The sequence below is a fragment of the Callithrix jacchus genome, chromosome 8 (assembly GCF_049354715.1).
Source record: "Callithrix jacchus isolate 240 chromosome 8, calJac240_pri, whole genome shotgun sequence".
Taxonomy (NCBI): Eukaryota; Metazoa; Chordata; class Mammalia; order Primates; family Cebidae; genus Callithrix; species Callithrix jacchus.
In genome coordinates, this window is record NC_133509.1 from 125,944,051 (window position 1) to 125,962,677 (window position 18,627).

Sequence of the window (18,627 nt, forward strand, 5' to 3'; positions counted from 1 at the left end):
TTGTGGTGTTCTCTGTATTACCTGGAGTTAAGCATTGTCCTGCGTTACTAGGTTAGGAAAGTTTTCCTGAATAATATCGTGAAGAATATTTTCCAGCTTGGATTCATTCTCTTCATGGTACATTCATTCATTCAGGTACACCTATCAGACGTAAATTAGGTCTTTTCACATAGTCCCATATTTCTTGGAGACTTTACTCATTCCTTTTTACTCTTTCTTCTCTAATCTTGTCTTCTCATTTCATTTCATTAAGTTGGTCTTCGACCTCTGATATCCTTTCTTCTGCTTGATCAATGCGACTATTAAAACCTGTGCATACTTCGTGGAGTTCTCATATTGTATTCTTCAGTTCCATTAATTCACTTATATTCCTCTCTAAATTGTCTATTCTCGTTAGGATTTCGTCAAACCTTTTCTCAAGGTTCTTAGTTTCTTTACATTGGGCTAGAACATGTTCTTTTAACTCACAGAAGTTTCTTATCATCCACCTTCTGAAACCTAATTCTGTTAATGGAACACACTTGGAGTGCAATGGCACGATCTCAGCTCACTACAACCTCCACCCCTAGGTTCAAGCGATTCTCCTGCCTCAGCCTTCCAAGTAGCTGGGATCACAGGCATGTACCACCATGCCTGGCTAATTTTGTATTTTTAGTAGAGATAAGGTTTCACCATATTGCCTAGGCTGGTCTCAAACTCCTGACCTCAGGTGATCCACTACCTCGGCTTCCCAAAGTTCTGGGATTACAAGCATGAGCCACTGTGCCCAGCACTGCTCAAGTCCCTTATAACAGGAGTCCCCAACCCCTATTCCACGGACTGGTACTGGTACCAGTTTGTGGACTGTTGGGAACTGGGCCGCACAACAGGAGGTGAGCAGCAAGCAGTCTATGTTTATAGACATTCCCATCACCTGAGCTTTGCCTTCTGTCAGCCCCAGTGGGGGCATTAGATTTTCAGAGGAGCATGAATCCTGTGAACTGCACATGTGGGGGAGCTGGGTTGCAGGCTCCTTATGAGAATCTAATGGCTGATGATCTGTGACTATCTCCCATCACCCAAAATGAAACTGTCTAGTTGCAGGAAAACAAGCTCAGGGTACCCACTGATTCTACATTGTGGTGGGTTGTATAATTATTTCATTATATATTTCAATGTAATAATAATAGAAATAAAGTGCACAATAAATATAATGCATTTCAGTTATTCCCAAACCATCCCCGACCCTGCCTGGTCTGTGGAAATATTGTCTTCCATGAAACTAGTTCCTGGTGCCAAAAAGGTTGGGGACTGTTGCCTTACAAAATATGCCGTAATATTTGTATGTGGCCTATGCATATCATCCTGTATACTTTAAGTCATTTCTAGATTACTTATAATACCAAATACAATGTGCATGCTATATAGACAGTTGTTATAGGGAATAATGTGTTTTTTAGGGAATAATGACAAGATAAAAAGCCTGTCCATGTTCAGTACAGATGCAGCCTTTCGTTTTTTTTCCAAGTATTTTTGATCTGTGGTTGGTTGGCTCCACAGTGGTGGAACCCACAGCTCGAGGGGCTGACTGTGTTTTGTACCTGTTCAGATCCCCCATCAGATCAGGTGAGCTTTGAGGGCTAGACACTCAATAAATACTTTGTATGTTTTATTTTTAAATTAAATTTGATTATTAATTTTGAGACAGGGTTTCACTCTGGCACCCAAGCTAGAGTGCAGTGGCTCGATCTCAGCTCACTGCAACCTCTACCTCCCAGGCTCAAGCCATTCTCCTGCCTCAGCCTCCCAAGTAGCTGAAACCACAGATGCATACCGCCACACCTGGCTAATTTTTTGTGTTTTTGGTAGAGACAGGGTTTCACCATGTTGCCTAGGCTGTAGACTTCTCTAAATTCCCCCAGAACGAGGTCAGGACTGACCCCAGGGTCCAAATGAGGGCTGCACCTGCAGGTGGCTGCAGTTCACGGGACCCACCTTTGAAAGTCAGAGGTGAACAGAGTCTAGAAGTTTGCCACGAGATTGCTATCAGCTGGGCTTGTTCCCTGGTCTCCACAGACTAAAAAAGTCAAGCTCCCAGAAAGTTCAAAGGACTCAACCAATGTCTTATTCATCTTCTCTGTGCCTAGAATCAGACGCTGCTTACACATCATCTTTGTCCATTCAAAAAAATAATTATTGGTCACCTATTTTGTGCCAGCAATTGTGTTGCCCTACAGAAGCCCCCTGTCTGATGTGGAAGACAGCTCTATAGCCAACCACAAGCAGACAGCCCAGGGATGGAGCCTCCAACCTAGCAGGGGGTCAGAGCAGGCATCCTGGGGAGGTGACAGCTGAGGGGAGTCTCCAAGGAGGAGGAGGAGCTGGGCAGGCAAAGGGTCAGAGGAAGATGTTCCGGGCAGAGAAAGTGAGCTGGAAACCAGGAAGAAGCGGACCCTGTTGGAAATTGCAAGTAAATGCAGAGAAGTTGGTATAATTGCAAAGTGCTTTGTCCAGTTTTAGGGCTCCAAGGAATTAGAAAACAGGGTCCCTGACCTCATGGAATTTACAGTAAAAGATATGTGAAAAGGGAAATAAATAATGATGGAGAGCCTCATGTTTTGCTCCACCTCCCTGGGGGTTATGCAATAGACAGTTTGAATGTGAATTGGAGCTCCCACCCCATTTTAAGGATACTTTTCTTTTCCTTCTGGAGCACCTCAGTCTTCCATGGTAAGTTCCACAACCACAGGGTTCTATTCAGTCACTAGGATAGTCCTAAAGCTTCTGCCTATTAAAGAGAAAAAAATCAGAGGTGCCATTGAGTCCCCTCAGTGTCTTGTTCTCTACTGTTTTATTGCTGTTGATGTCAGCAGTGCCTCTGGTGAGACCTTGGAGCCTGGAGCAGAGCTTGTCCAAGGAAGAAAGTGCTTCTAGGACAGAGATGTGGGCTGTGTGGTCAGGGAGGGGAGAAGAAGCCCCTTTTCCATAGGTCCCCCTAAGCAGGGGTTGCTGCAGGCCATGGTGACCTCAACTCCAGGTGCCTCAGTCTATTGGCTCCGAGCCATTTCAGATCATGGGAACATAGACACGTGCACACACCCAGAGTCAACCCCAGGGACAGGGGGCTGCCAGCCTGAACCCACATCCATTCTGAAAAGCAGCATCTATCTTTCCTCAGGGACCCTGCCCTCCCAAGCAAGGAAGTTTCTCCTCCTTCTATTCCAAGGCCAGCTCTGTCCCCAGGATGAATGGCATCTCTCTGGGAGACTAATGGGGAATATGACTTCACTCCAGTACACATTTAACAAGCAAGTGGTTGGATCAGCGCCACAGGGCCCACTCGTTAAATGCTTGATGCTGATGGTACCGGACACGGAAGGAACTGTCCATTCCACACCACTCGCCCCTTCTAAAAGCTGCCTCTTCCTCTCTTCTCATCACGGTTCTCTAGAGAGCTGCAAGGTTCTGAAACCACCTTGCCCTCCTGCCCACCATGATACAGTAAGTTCCTTCCTGGGTGATTTTGGGGGCTCCCAACTGAGAAAGTCACAGTTCTTCTGATAAAACTGCCAAATGTCCAACTCAGGAGCAGGTGGCTGCTCTGTCAGGAAGAAAATGGTGACTGTACAGAGAGAAAAGGCAACCAGAGCCACAGAGCAGAAAGAAGCAGGAGAGACAGTGAGGGCCCCTTGGGGGAATCTCAGGTCCTCATCGTGTCCGACTTCCCTGTGGTTCTGGCAATAAAACTCTCTCTTTGCTTAAGCGACTTTGCCTGCTTTATGTAAGTCTGTCACCTTATAAACTAGGGTGACCAAGCAATTTGTTGTCCAAACTAGGACTTTTAAGAATGAAAGGGGCTGGGCGCGGTGGCTCACGCCTGTAATCCCAGCACTTTGGGAGACCGAGGCGGGTGGATCACGAGGTCAAGAGATGGAGACCATCCTGGTCAACATGGTGAAACCCCATCTCTACTAAAAATACAAAAAATTAGCTGGGCATGGTGGCGCGTGCCTGTAATCCCAGCTACTCAGGAGGCTGAGGCAGGAGAATTGCCTGAACCCAGGAGGCGGAGGTTGCCGTGAGCAGAGATCGCGCCATTGCACTCCAGCCTGGGTAACAAGAGCGAAACTCTGTCTCAAAAAAAAAAAGAATGAAAGGGGTGGCCCGGCAGTGGCCAGGCACTGTAGCTCATGTCTGTAACCCCTGCGCTTTGGGAGGCCAAGGCAAGCGGATTACCTGAGGTTCAGGACCAGCCTGGCCAACATGGTGAAATCTCGTCTCTACTAAAAATACAAAAATTAGCCGAGCATGGTGGCAGGCGCCTGTTATCCCAGCTTCTCGGGAGGTTGAGGCAGAAGAATCACTTAAACCCTAGAGGCAGAGTTTGTGGTGAGCCAAGATCAGGCCACTGTACTCCAGCCAGAGCAACGGAGTGAGACTCTGTCTCAAAAAAAAAAAAAAAAGGGATCATGTACTATGTACCCACAAAAATTAAAAAGAAAATAATAAAAAGTCATTATTAGTAATTACTCTGGGACAACAGATGTAACCTGGAATGGTCTCAGACAAGGCAAGACCTCTATGCATCCTACTTACAACCCACTGATACAATAATGTGACAGTCAGTCTGTCCACCTCTATTGAGGTGCACAAGCGGGACCCTGAAGGAGGAGGAAACATCTGATTGTGTAGGTATCTGGCTGGCGGCTGAGAAACATGCGCCCTAATAGCCACTCCTCTCTTCTCACTGCCTGAGCGCACTTTCATTGTACCGTCATAGGGAGGAAAATGTCTTGTTCCAGACGGGGGTCCAGAATTGCCTCAGGTTCTTACAGGGCAAAGCCCACGGATGAGGAAGTAAACTGGCTCCCATCGCAGTCATGGATCTCCGTGAGGACTGCTTACTCTCCCTGGACCTCAACCAGAAAAAGTGGTGAGGAGCCTGCTGAATGACAGTGATAGTGTCTCCATGTGCTCGGTTCTTTTGGTTTAGATGCCACTGCCCCCGAAGCTACGTCTTCTGTTTTTATTTATGTTTATTTTTACTTTTTGAGGCAGAGTGTCGCTCTTGTTGCCCAGGCTGGAATGCAGTGGTATGATCTCAGCTCACCGCAACCTCCGCCTTCTGGGTTCAAGCGATTCTCCTGCCTCAGCCTTGCAAGTACCTGGGATTACAGGCATGCACCACCACTCCCGTCTAATTGTGTGTTTTTACTAGAGTCAGGATTTCACTGTTTTGGTCAGGTTGGTCTCGACTCCCAGCCTCAAGTGATTCACCCACCTCAGCCTCCCAAAGAGCGGGATTACAGGTGTGAGCCACTGCGCATGGCCCTCTGTGAGTTTTTAAAACCTTCTCCCAGCCCCCTGCATTACCTTGGCCATAAGCATCATTCCTCATCTGGGCTGAAAACAACAGGGAGTTCCTGAGGGTTGGGCGGGGTTTGCTCATGAAGGGCAGGGACCCTCTGCCTCCTGCCATGGCTCTGGGGGAGCCCTGTCCTAGTTAGCAAACTAAGAGCCACTGGCAGAAGCTTGTTGATGTCAGGAAGTCCACTGGTGGCCACGCGGTGCATGATCTGCTCCCCTCTGACCCTGTTTGATCACCGGTAGGTTCTCCAGGACACATGGGAAGAAGGAGACACTGAAGAGGATGCCTCAGGCATCCTGTGGCGCCTTGGCTGTTCCCTCTCCACTGTCCTTGTCAGAGTCCCAGCAAATGTGCACAGCGAGGGTGGGGATGGCTCCATCTTTCAGGGTGACTGCCGCCCTACAGCTCAGAAGCTGCACACTGCAGGGAGAATCCACCCATTTCCCAGGCTTCTCGAAACACCTCAGCCTCTTGGTCTTCCGCCCTTTGCCCTTTCCAAGAGAGGAAGGAAGGCGCAGCCAGTGTGGACTTCCCCCGCCTCCCCCCGAAGGGCTATTGCTTTAAGGAGTGCTGAGGGTGGGAAGACATCTAGTAAGCCAGCTTGTTAAATTCCCCACCCAGTGTTACAACTCTTTTAGAATTTGTCTAGCAGGTTTTCTGGTCTTAACTGAAAAGCCCTAAATAAAATACATTCTTCTCCATAAGTTCCTCTTCCAGAAAGCCTCCCCGCCAAAAAAAATTCCTGTCCATTTGTCTATTCTCAGAGGGCATATGCCTTTTCTTGAACCTAGAAATAATCCAAAAAGTTCTGCCAGTTGGACAAAGGTCCATAGCCTGTCTGGACAATTCACATGTGCATGTCTGGGGGAAAAGATGGTGGTATAGAGGGCAAAGATATGCAGGTGCTGTCGTAAGAGATCAGTCTGAGTAGAGACCCCTATTCCATCCCTTATGGGGTCTCTTGCAATGACTGTAGCCTGCAATGAACATACCAAAGTCCCCTGAACACAGGCTCTTCTGCCTCAGCCAGGCTGAGCATTTTGAGACATGACCTTCCTTCAACCCTCCTTCGCTGTAAAACCTCAGTGGCTGAGGTTTTTGGCTGCTATCAATCATCCTTGCAACTCTAGGACTCTGTCCTCTGATGTACTACCTATGGAAATTGACCATGTCTTCCAAATCAAACCCTTAACTCCAGGTGGGCCAATATCTGTACTCTAAGATTCCTTGCTCATTCCTGTCTCTACCTGGAGCTCCCCGCCCCTTTAAAAACGTGCCTATTCTTCAAGCCAGACTCTTCCTCGGAGCCTTTCCTGATGACTTCAGCCCATGTTAATATCATATATTATCCATAGGACTAATTCAACACTTGATCTTATGCTGACACATTCTTGAATACTGCACTGGCCTATGGCTGCTCTTCCCAGCTACAGAGTGAGCAGGACAGAAACTATCTTCTGCATATGCATATCCACACTCCCCCACCATGGTGCTTAAAATAGTCCCAAACTTGTAGTAGGTGTTCAATAAACTCTTGTTAATCATTTGATTTCCATACTGAGTTTTCGTTTTAGTTTCTTTCAGTGTTGCTGTGTGCTGGTGGTTTCTAATCTTCTCCAATATGAAGATCTCCCCATGAGAAAAGTGGTATCTTGAGTATTGGTTAGACTCAGAAGACACATGATGATAAAAGGCTTTTATATGACTTATCTTTTATTCATTCTCAACAGAGGTGGCGCACATTTGAGAAACAGTACGCCTGTGTACACTATGGGAGAGAAAGGGTAGCCGCTGAGTACTGGAAAATGCTTGCTGCAGATGTGGTTCATGAACTCCTTGCTGTAACCACATAACAGAGATATCATGACTTCATGGCCCCAGACTGAGAACCAAAGGCATGTGCAACTCAACATAATCCTTGCGAGTACCTAATCAAGACATCTCTCTCTGTGGCTATCCAACCCTGATTGCATTTGAGATATTTTGTGGGCCAGGTGAGGTGGCTCACGCCTGTAATCCCAGCACTTTGAGAGGCCGAGACGGGCAGATCACCTGAGGTCAGGAGTTCGAGACCAGCCTGACCAACATGGTGAAATCCTGTCTCTATTAAAAATACAAAAATTAGCTGGGCGTGGTGGTAGGCACCTGTGGTCCCAGCTACTTGGGAGGCTGAGGCAGGAGAATCGCTTGAACCCAAGAGACAAAGGTTGCAGTGAGCTGAGACCACACCACTGCACTCCAGCCTAGGCAATAGAGTGAGTCAGTCTCAAAAAAAAAAAAAGATATTTTGTGAAATAAATGAATAGATACAACAGAAAACAAGAGGTTAGAAGGAATTTATGTGATCATAATGATTGCATAATGACTATGATGATATAATAATTAATAATGTATTATTGAGCACTAGTTGCTAGGTGCTTTTCGTCACTTTACCTGTTGTGTATTACTATTTAACCCTCACAGGATACAGTGAAGTATCATTATCCCCATGAGGAAACTGTGATCAGGGGTCGTTATGGAAATGGAAGAAGGGGCCAAGTTTTGCATTTGGGTAGATGAGGTGCAAAGCAGCACCAGCAGGGAAACAAAATGTGGAAGATCCATGAAATGGAATATTATTTAGCTGTAAAAAAGAATTAAGGACTGATCCATGCTACAACATAAATGAACCTCAAAACATGCTAGCTTGGCATGGTGTTTCATGCCTGTAATACCAGCACTTTGGAAGGCCAAGGTGGGTGGATTGCTTGAGACCAGGAGTTTGAGACCAGCCTGGCCAACATGGCAAAACCCTGTCTCTACTAAAAATACAAACATGAGCCAAGTTTGGTGGCACATGCCTGTAATCCCATGCTAAGGCATGAGAATTGCTTGAACCTGGGAGGTGAAGATTACAGTGAGCTGAGATTGAGCCACTGCACTCCAGCCTGGGCAACAGAACAACAAAACAAACAAAAACAAAAAATGATTATGCCAAGTGAAAGAAGCCAGCCACAAAAGGTCACATTTTGTATGGTTCCATTTACATGAAATGTTCCAAACAGGCAAAGTGATAGAAGGAGAAGGAAGATCAGTGGTTGCAGGGACTGGGGGCAGGGAATGAGGAGTGACTGTTTAACAGGTGGAGGGTTTCCATGTGGGGTGATGAAAAGTTCAGGAACTAGATAGTGCTGATAGTAGCATAACACTCTGCAGATACTTAATACCACCAAACCGTGCACTCGAAAATGAGTCATTTCATGTCATGGGCATTTTACCACAATTTACAGCAAAAGTCAAAAAGAACAACTAGAGACCGGGCACCGTGGCTTACGCCTATAATCCCAGCACTTTGGGAGGCTGAGGCAGGAGGATTACCTGAGGTCAGGAGTTCAAAACCAGTGTGACCAACATGGCAAAACCCCATCTCTACTAAAAATGCAAAAATCAGCTGAGCATGATGATGGGCGCCTGTATTACCAGCTACTTGGGAGGCCAAGGCAAGAGAATCACTTGGACCTGGAAAGTGGAGGTTGCAGTGAGTCGAGATCATGCCATTGCACCCAAGCCTTCGTTTCACAAGAGTGAAACTGTCAATAAAAAAGAAGGTCTTCAGGCCTGGAGTCAGAACTCAAGCCATGATCTCAAGAGACAGGGCTGTTATCAGCCTGTGTGGGCATCTATATAAAGGATATAACACTTTGTAAAAGGACCCAGCACACACTGTGATGAATGAAACCTGCTCACTCTGACCCTGGACACGGGTGATCTAAAGCCACAGCTGATCTCCAGCAGCCGGTCCCCTCTCCTAGCCACACAAAACTCTAGCCATCTCCTCTGCTCGTGAGACAGCACCCCTGAGATATCCCCCCGCCCCCAGTTCATTTGCCCTGAAAGCAGACCATGTGCCCACTTGCTTTTCTTCTCAGCAGCAGCAGAGCAAATGCCATTCTTCGGTGGCCCTGGCTTCTAGAACCGCTTTCTGTCATATCACGAAAACAGTGGCTATTGCCGAGAAATTAGTCCACCCCTTCCTGAAGAGCTTCCTGGAGTCATGGTTGGGATATGCTGATTCCTAGGGGCACCAGGAGGGAGGAGGAGGCTGGTTCTTAGGGTTGGCAGAGGCTGCCACTCTGCCTGTTCCCTGTGCTTGCCTACCTCTCCTCCTGCCACAAAGCCAGTGGCTAAGAAGACGAAGGGTGCTTGCCACTGCATCTTTACACGTGAAGGCAAGTGGCTATCACATGCACTCCATGTTCTTTCTTTGGCAAGGGAGCTTTTTTTCCCTAGTGGAGTCAAGCCTCTTAAAAAGAATACACCATAGTTCAATCTGTTTCTTTTGTGGATTTCAAAAGAGATGATTTATTCAGTTCAGAAATGTGGCAACAGCTGGAGAAGCTATTCCCAAGGCAAAGAACAAAGACTTGCAATTATTTATAGTGTGGGATGGGAAGAGAGAAAGATGGAGTGCAAGAAGACTCCACAAATAGCGGGGAGAAAAAAATGGCATCTCTCCTTTATATATCTCTTCAGTGATACTCTCCATTGGGCCACCCTTCCCTTCCCAGCTGTCCGTCTGGGTGCACCTTTCCCCAAAACACATCCTCTATATCTTTATCACCTGGAACCATCACTGCCTCAATCCAAAGCTCACATCTTCAATGTCCCACCATGCGCAGAGTCCAGCCCCTGCTTTTCAAAGTCAAGTCTTGCTGACCTGAGACAGGTACTAGTGCTCTTCTCCAACTTCCTATCCCCTATAACAAGAATTTCACTCATGGCCTCTGGGGATAATGGTATAACTCAAAGGATCCACAAGGGTTGCAGGTGCTATTTGGTAGTGGGAATGTTTTGAGATAGGTGGAGGTCTTTGTCATCCCCTCACTTTATACTGCACAAGTAGCCAAATGAACCAGTAGGGAGGCCAGGCATGGTGGCTCCTGCCTGTAATCCCAGGACTTTGGGAGGCTGAGGTGGGCAGATCACCTGAGGTCAGGAGTTCAAGGCCAGCCTGGCCAACATGGCAAAACCCCATTTCCACTAAAAATACAAAAATGAGCCGGGTGTGGTGGCATGTGCCTATAATCTCAGTTCCTTGAGAGGCTGAGGCAGGAGAATCGCTTAAACCTGGGAGGTGGAAGTTGCAGTGAGCCTAGATTGTGCCACTGCATTCCAGCTTGGGTGACAAAGTGAGACTCCATCTCAGGAAAAAAAAAAAAAGAGAACCAATAAGGAGCTGCATTATTGAAAACTGGGGAGTGAGATCCTCTCACTAGTGACTCCTCCTGGGGCCAAGTCAGTGATGGATGGAGCAGTTTGTACAGCCATACGGGTTGTGACTTTTCTTGAAAATGCCTGGGGACAGGCCGGGTGCGGTGGCTCCCATCTGCAATCCCAGCACTTTGGGAGGCCAAGGCAGGAAGATCACAAGGTCAGGAGATAGAGACTATCCTGGCTAACATGGTGAAACCCCGTCTCTACTAAAAATACAAAAAATTAGCCAGGTGTGGAGGCACACGCCTGTAGTCCCAGCTACGCAGGAGGCTGAGGCAGGAGAATCACTTGAACCTGGGAGGTGGAGGTTGCAGTGAGCTGAGATCACGCCACTGCCCTCCAGCCCAAGCAACAGAGCAAGACTCCATCTCAAATGAAAGAAAGAAAGAAAGAAAGAAAGAAAGAAAGAAAGAAAGAAAGAAAGAAAGAGAGAGAGAGAGAGAGAGAGAGAAAGAAAGAAGAAAGAAAGAAAGAGAAAGAAAGAAAGAAAAGGAAGGAAGGAAGGAAAGAAAGAAAGAGAAAGAAAGAAGGAAGGAAGGAAGGAAGGAAGGAAGGAAAGAAAGAAAGAAAGAAAGAAAGAAAGAAAGAAAGAAAGAAAGAAAGAAAGAAAGAAAGAAAGAAAGAAAGAAAAATGCCTGGGGACTGATCACAGCACAGTTCTCCAGAGAGGCTTGTCTGTCCTTAAAATGTCTGGGTCCACACTCAAACACAGGCCTGTGCTCAGCTGAGCGTCTTTCCCTGCCCACGTCCTTGGCTTGTTTCTCCGACTTCTGCATACTTCAAGGTTTCAGCTTGCACCTTCAGACTGAGGCTGACCACTCAGCTCACCTGTAGGAACTTTTCCCACTTGATCCTTCCCAGGGGAAGGAACAAGTTCGAGCACTGAGAGGGAGTGGGTCAGCTGTGGTCAAGAGGCAGTTTTACTGAGCTCGCATTGGGAAAATTGGAGAAATTGCTGGGTTGGCACAGGGCATGCTGCCCATGAAACACTCTCCAAGATTGACTCATACAATTTCAGATTTCTGTGTCATCTTAAAAAAATAGTCTTATATAGATATAAGACTTCTATAGATAGAAGCAGAAAATAGATTAGTGTTGCCTTGGGCTGGGGAAAAAAGGCTGGTGTGAATTGGGAGTGACTGCTAGTGGGTCTGGGAGTTTCTTTTGGGGTGATGAAAAGTTTTAGGCTGGGGGCAGTGGCTCACGCCTATAATCCCAGCACTTTAGGAGTTCAAGGCAGGCAGATTGCTTGAGTCTAAGAGTTCAAGACCAGCCTGGGCAATATGGTGAAACCCTGTCTCTACAAAAAAAAAAATACAAAAATTAGGTGGGTGTGGCGCACACCTGTGGTCCCAGCTACTTGGGAAGCTGAGGTGAGAGGACTGTTTGAGCCCGGGAGGCAGAGGTTGCAGTGAACTGGGATTGCCTCACTGCACTCTAGCTTGGATGACAGAGCGAGAGACACTGTCTCCAAAAAAAAAAAAGAAAGAAAGAAAATGTTTTGAACTTTTGCAAAGCTCCATGAATATGCAAGACATTATTGAATTATACACTTTAAATAGGTGAGTTGTGTATGTTTGAGAATTAAATCTCAATAAAGCTATTTTTCTTTTTGTCTTTTTTTTAAATTGCTACCTCAAGTGTTTTACTTGGTAAATAAAGCTATTTTTTAAGCCTCATGTTTCTCTCCAAAAACAATTCAACACAGACAGGCCTCACAAGGCAGTCTTGTAGACAGCTTGCCCACCCTCCTCACTTTCACCCTGTCTCTCTCTACTTGGCGTTCAAGGTCTATTTCTTTTTTGAGTTTCACTCGTGTCGCTTAGGCTGGAAGGCAATGTCATGTACTTTGGCTCACTGTAAACTCCGCCTCCTGGGTTCAAGGGATTCTTCTGCTTTAGCCTCCCAAGTAGCTGGGATTATAGGCATGTGCCACGACGCCCAGCTAATTTTGCCTCCTCCTCCAAATGTTAATTATTCATTTGACCCTTCCTATCCAGTGATGAAATTATTCATTTGACTCTTCCTATCTTGTATGTATCCAGTGGTGTTTTAGTAAATGTTTAACAACCATCTTTCTGGAAGAAAAAGAAAAAAAAAAACCCTAGCAGCATTTGCCAATGTTCGTAATATAAATATTCTCCACTACAATGTCAAGCTGCCAACCTGATGGCGCTGAATGCAGAGCTAGGAAATGCCCACATGCCACCATTATGTAGCATTTCTACCATATAGATGTAAAGGACCCCAAGAGCAGAGATGATAGTAAAACATCAGAAAATAATTAGGAAGTGGCTGGGTGCTGTAGCTCATAGCTCATGCCTATAATTCCAGCACTTCAGAAGGCTGAGGCAGGAGGATCAGTTGAGCCCAGGAGTTCGAGACTAGCCTGGGCAACATGGTGGGACCTCATCTCTAAAACAAAACCAAAAATTAGCCAAGCATGGTGGTGCACATCTGTAAATCCCAGATCCTCAGGAGGCTGAGGCGGGAGGATTGCTTGAGCTTGGGAGGTCAAGGCCATAGTGAGCTGTGATGGCACCCCTGCAATCCAGCCTGGGTGACAGAATGAGACTCTGTCACAAATATTAAAAATAAAATAATTGGGAGATGATGAGCTTTGAGTGTGTATTATCTTGATTTTTAATGTGACATTAAATTATGTTTATATAATTTAATTTCTGATAATGGCTGTATTTAACAACTGGCTGACAAACTTCTCAAAAATTTCACACTCGGCTCCTACAGGCTTGTGTGAGCCAGCTCCAGCCTCAGGATGATCACCTGCCTCAACCTGGCCACTGCTACAGGCCTGTCCTCTTGCCAAAAAGACGTCATTTCTTAGAAGGCAGACTAGATACTCTATGAGGACAGGGATTGTGCTACCTTGTTGATCATTGAATAACCCATGTGGCCCACAGCCAGCACATGCTGGGTACATTCAGTATGTATTTGTTGAATGAAAGTAAGGGACCCTCCTTGTAAACACAGCAACAGTTAATGAACACTTAGCAAGTATCAGGCTCCGATAAATATTGGCTGAATACTGGAAAATCATGGAATAAAAGAAAATTTTCCTGTTGAAAGGATCAGAAAAAGTGATCAAAGCCTGAGCAAAGTCTCCAAGAATTGTGGGACTATGTGAAAAGACCTAATCTACGTTTGGTAGGCGTACCTGAATATGACGAAGAGAATGAATCCAAGCTGGAAAATACTCTTCAGGATATTATTCAGGAAAACTTTCCCAACCTAGCAAGGCAGGACAATATTCAACTCCAGGTAATACAGAGAACACCACAAAGATATTCCTCAAGAAGAGCAACCCCAAGGCACATAATCGTTAGATTCACCAGGGTTGAAATGAAGGAGAAAATACTAAGGGCAGCCAGAGAGAAAGGTCAGGTTACCCATAAAGGGAAGCCTATTAGACTCACAGCAGATCTCTCAGCAGAAACCCTACAAGCCAGAAGAGAGTGGGGGCCAATATTCAACATCCTTAAAGAAAAGAACTTGCAACCCAGAATTTCATATCCAGCCAAACTAAGCTTCACAAGCGAAGGAAAAATAAAGTCTTTTATGAACAAGCAAGTACTCAGAGATTTCATGACCACCAGGCCTGCTTTACAAGAGCTTCTGAAAGAAGCATTACACATAGAAAGGAACAACCAGTATTAGCCTTTCCAAAAATACACCAAAAAGTAAAGAGCATCAGCATAATGAAGAATTTACATCAACTAATGGACGAAACAGCCAGCTAACATCAAATGGCAGTAATCCTAAATTTAAATTGACTAAATCCCCCAATCAAAAGACACAGCCAAAACCCATCAGTATGTTACATCCAGACCCATCTCACATGCAAGGATACACAAAGACTCAAAACAAAGGGATGGAGAAAGATTTACCAACCAAATGGAGAGCAAAAATAAATAAATAAATAAAAAGCAGGAGTTGCAATTCTCGCCTCTGATAAAATAGATTTTAAAGCAACAAAGATATAATGGTACAAGGATCAGTGCAACAAGAAGAGCTAATGATCCTAAATGTATACGCACCCAATACAGAAACACCCAGATACATAAGACCTATGAAGTGACTTAGACTCCCACACAATAATAGTGGGAGACTTCAACATCAGTATTAGATAGATCAACGAGACAGAAAATTAATAAGGATATCCAGGACTTGAACTCAGATCTGGAACAAGTAAACTTAATAAACATTTATAGAACTCTCCACTTTAAATACACAGAATATACACTCTTATCAGTATCACATCACATCTGCTCACAGGTTTAAATGAAATATTGGTTGCCCATTATTAAGCACAATTATTGGCATAAAAGAGGTTTTCAATACCCAATTTTAGAATAAAGCAACACTCCTGTTCTCTCTCCCTCTTTCCCTTCCTCTTTCTTCCTCTCCTTCATTCCTTTTTTTTCTTTCTTTCTCTCTAGAAAAATAGGGAAAAAATTTTAATGCATATAGGTCTTTAGCTTATTTATCTTTATGAGTTAAATAAAAGTAAAAGACGTCTGTTGTGCCCTGGGCACACAGCAAGCTCTCTTTGCATTTGGGGTGCAGTGTAAGGAGAATAAGAGAAGATGGACCACAGAGGGTGGGAGGCTGCTTGATGCAGGAGGTAGCTTTAGAAGAATTAAGGCCAGGCTGGGCGCGGTGGCTCACGTCTGTAATCCCAGCACTTTGGGAGGCAGAAGCGGGCAGATCACCTGAGGCCGGGAGTTCGAGACCAGCCAGACCAACATGGTGAAACCCCATCTCTACCAAAAATACAAAATTAGCCAGGTGTGGTGGCACATGCCTGAAGCTACTAAGAAGGCTGAAGCAGGAGAATCGTTTGAACGCGGGAGGTGGAGGTTGTGGTAAGCTGAGATTGCACCATTGCACTCCAGCCTGGGCAACAAGAGTGAAACTCAGTCTCAAAAAAAAAAAAAAAAAAAAAGAATAATTAAAGCCAATAAATGGGACTACCTCCTAACCTACTGAAGAGAATAGCAATTTAAGAAAGGAGGTCACGGGCCGGGCGCGGTGGCTCACACCTGTAATCCCAGCACTTTGGGAGGCCGAGGCGGGTGGATCACGAGGTCAAGAGATCAGACCATCCTGGTTAACATGGTGAAACCCCGTCTCTACTAAAAATACAAAAAATTAGCTGGGCATGGTGGCGTGTGCCTGTAGTCCCAGCTACTCAGGAGGCTGAGGGAGAAGAATTGCCTGAACCCAGGAGGTGGAAGTTGCGGTGAGCCGAGATCGCGCCATTGCACTCCAGCCTGGGTAACAAGAGCAAAACTCCGTCTCAAAAAAAAAAAAAAAAAAGAAAGAAAGGAGGTCACATGGTGTGGGGTGAGTTTCCAAACACTTTTAAACAAATGCCATTCACTGGCCAGGCACGGTAACTCATGCCTGTAATCCCAGCACTTTGGGAGGCTGAGGCAGGCAGAGCATTTGAGGTCAGGAGTTCAAGACCAACCTGGCCAGCATGGTGAAACCCCATCTCTACTAAAAATACAAAAATTAGCCAAGTATGGGGGCATGCACATGTAGTCCCAGCTACTGGAGAGGCCGAAGTGGGAGGTGGAGTGTTTGAGCCCAGGCGGTTGAGGCTGCAGTGCGCTGTGATCGTGCCACTGTACTCCAGCCTGGGCGACAGAGTGAGACTCAGTCTCAAAATAAATAAATAAATAAATAGTGCCCTTTGCTGATAAGCATAAAAATCTCCCTTTCTTTTGTTGTTGTTGTTGTTTTTTAAGACGGGGTTTCACCATGTTGGTCAGGCTGGTCTTGAACTCCTGACCTCAAGTGATCCGCCCACCTTGGCCTCCAAAGTGCTTGGATTACAGGCGTGAGCCACTATGCCCAGCCAAAAATCTCCTTTTTTTCTTCGAGATTCTGTTGTGTTTCCTTAGGATAATAATATCACCATTGGCTTAGAATGAGGATTATTTTTACTTTGGGTATCAGTTCTGGGTATCCCCACCAGCCCAGGGAATCTGCAGTTTTATTTAGGAAAGCATATCATTTTGGGTCAGTGGGGCTGAGCATCTGACTGTGAAAGTCCGAGCCGGGCCAGCAGGCAGCACTCACGGCTTCCAGGTCTGCGCTTCCCTTGGACTTGCTGTGCCACCTTTGGCAAGTTGCTACCCCTCTCTAGGTCTCTGTTTCCTCACCTTCGACATCCTCACCTTCAACTAGAAAATTCGATGGTTTCAAAGTTTCCTCTCAGCTCCAACATTTGATGAGCCCAAGTTCAATATTCATCCTGACCCAGATTTTAAAGATAATGTACTTAAAATATTACAAAATTTGAAAGTGATCAGTTATCTCCTCCGCTTAGAAATGTCATCGCTGGCAGTGCATTGGTGGGTGTTAGGGGCTATTTTGGTGCCTGGGTGTTCGGAAGAGGAGGAAGAGAGGGTGGAGAGATTGCCAATTCAGTAACCTCCTCACGACTTTTGAGGCCGAGGCTTGTCTTGAATGCCTAATCCAAACAGCTGTGAGTTGTGGAGGTGTGTTAAAATGGCGACAGAAATAGCAACTGCTTGCTTTTACTGGGCACCTACTTAGGACCTTGGACTTAACGTGATTTCTCTCTGATTTCCAAAACAACTTCTCTAGGTGTGCCATACGCTGATTCCCATTTTACAGGTGAGCACTGAAATTACTTGCTCAAGCTTGCAAAGCTGGTTGAGGCTGGAATTCAGACTCCAACCTGACAGCCTCTCGTCTTCTTCCACTGTAGTAATAAGGTGTGGTCCCCAGACCAACAGCACCAGCCTCCGACGGAGCTGCAAAATGCTCATTCTTGGGCCTTACCCCCAGGCCTGCTGCATCAAGAACTCTGGGAGCAGTGCCCAGGAATCTGTGTGTTTTAACATGCTCTCCAGTGAATTCTTTTTTTTTTTTTGAGACGGAGTTCCACTCTTGTTGCCCAGGCTGGAGTGCAATGGCATGATCTCAGCTCACCACAACCTCCACCTCCTGGGTTCAGGCAATTCTTCTGCTTCAGCCTCCTGAGTACCTGGGATTACAGGCACGTACTACCATCCCCAGCTAATTTTGTATTTTTGGTAGAGATGGGGTTTCTGCATGTTGATCAGGCTGGTCTCAAACTCCCAACCACCTAAACCTCCCAAAGTGGTGGGATTACAGGTGTGAGCCACTGTGCACAGTGTGAATTCCTTTTTGAAAAATTTTATTTTGGCCAGGCATGGTGGCTCACACCTATAATCCCAGCACTTTGGGAAGCCAAGGTGAGTGGATCACTTGAGCCCAGGAGTTCAAGACTAGCCTGGCCAACATGGTGAAACCCCGTCTCTACTGAAAATACAAAAATTAGCTGGGTGTGGTGGTGCTCGCCTATAGTCCCAGCCACTTGGGAAGCTGAGGCAGGAGACTTGACCTTGGGAGGCGGAGGTTGCAGTGAGCAGAGATCATGCTGCTGCACTTTAGCCTGGGCAACAGAGTGAGACTCCACCTCCAAATATATATATATATATTATTTTATTGTAGTAAAACATTTGACATGAGATTTATCCTCTTAACAAAGTTGTTTTTTTTTTTTTTTTGAGACAGAGTCTTGCTCTGTTGCCAAGCGCCAGGCTGGAATGCAGTGGCACAATCTTGGCTCACTGCAACCTCCACCTCCCAGGGTCAAGCAATTCTCCTGCCGCAGCCTCCCAAGCAGCTGGGACTACAGGTGCACACCACCACACCCAGCTAATTTTTGTATTTTTAGTAGAGACGGGGTTTCACCATGTTGGCCAGGATGGTCTCGATCTCTTGATCTGGTGATCCGCCCGCCTCGGCCTCCCAAAGTGCTGGGATTACAGACTTGAGCCACCGTGCCCGGCCAATTTTTTATTTTATACAGACAGGGTCTTACTATGTTGCTCAGACTGGTCTCAACTCCTGGACTCAAGTAATCCTCCCACCTTGGCCTCCCAAAGTGTTGGGACTAGCGGCACTCCCACTGTGCCCAGTCTTCTTTTGAAATATAGTCTGGCTAT

General features: G+C 46.0%; 1 protein-coding gene and 1 non-coding gene across 10 annotated transcripts in view; both read left to right on the forward strand.

Annotated features, from left to right (window-relative positions):
• The window catches only part of DGLUCY (D-glutamate cyclase), a 157,591-nt gene that overhangs the window by 22,826 nt on the left and 116,138 nt on the right, over positions 1-18,627 (forward strand). The window lies entirely within an intron of this gene.
• On the forward strand, positions 5,966-6,027 carry LOC118145313 (U7 small nuclear RNA). Its single transcript, XR_004730436.1, has one exon. It is a non-coding gene; the product is annotated as a U7 small nuclear RNA (small nuclear RNA).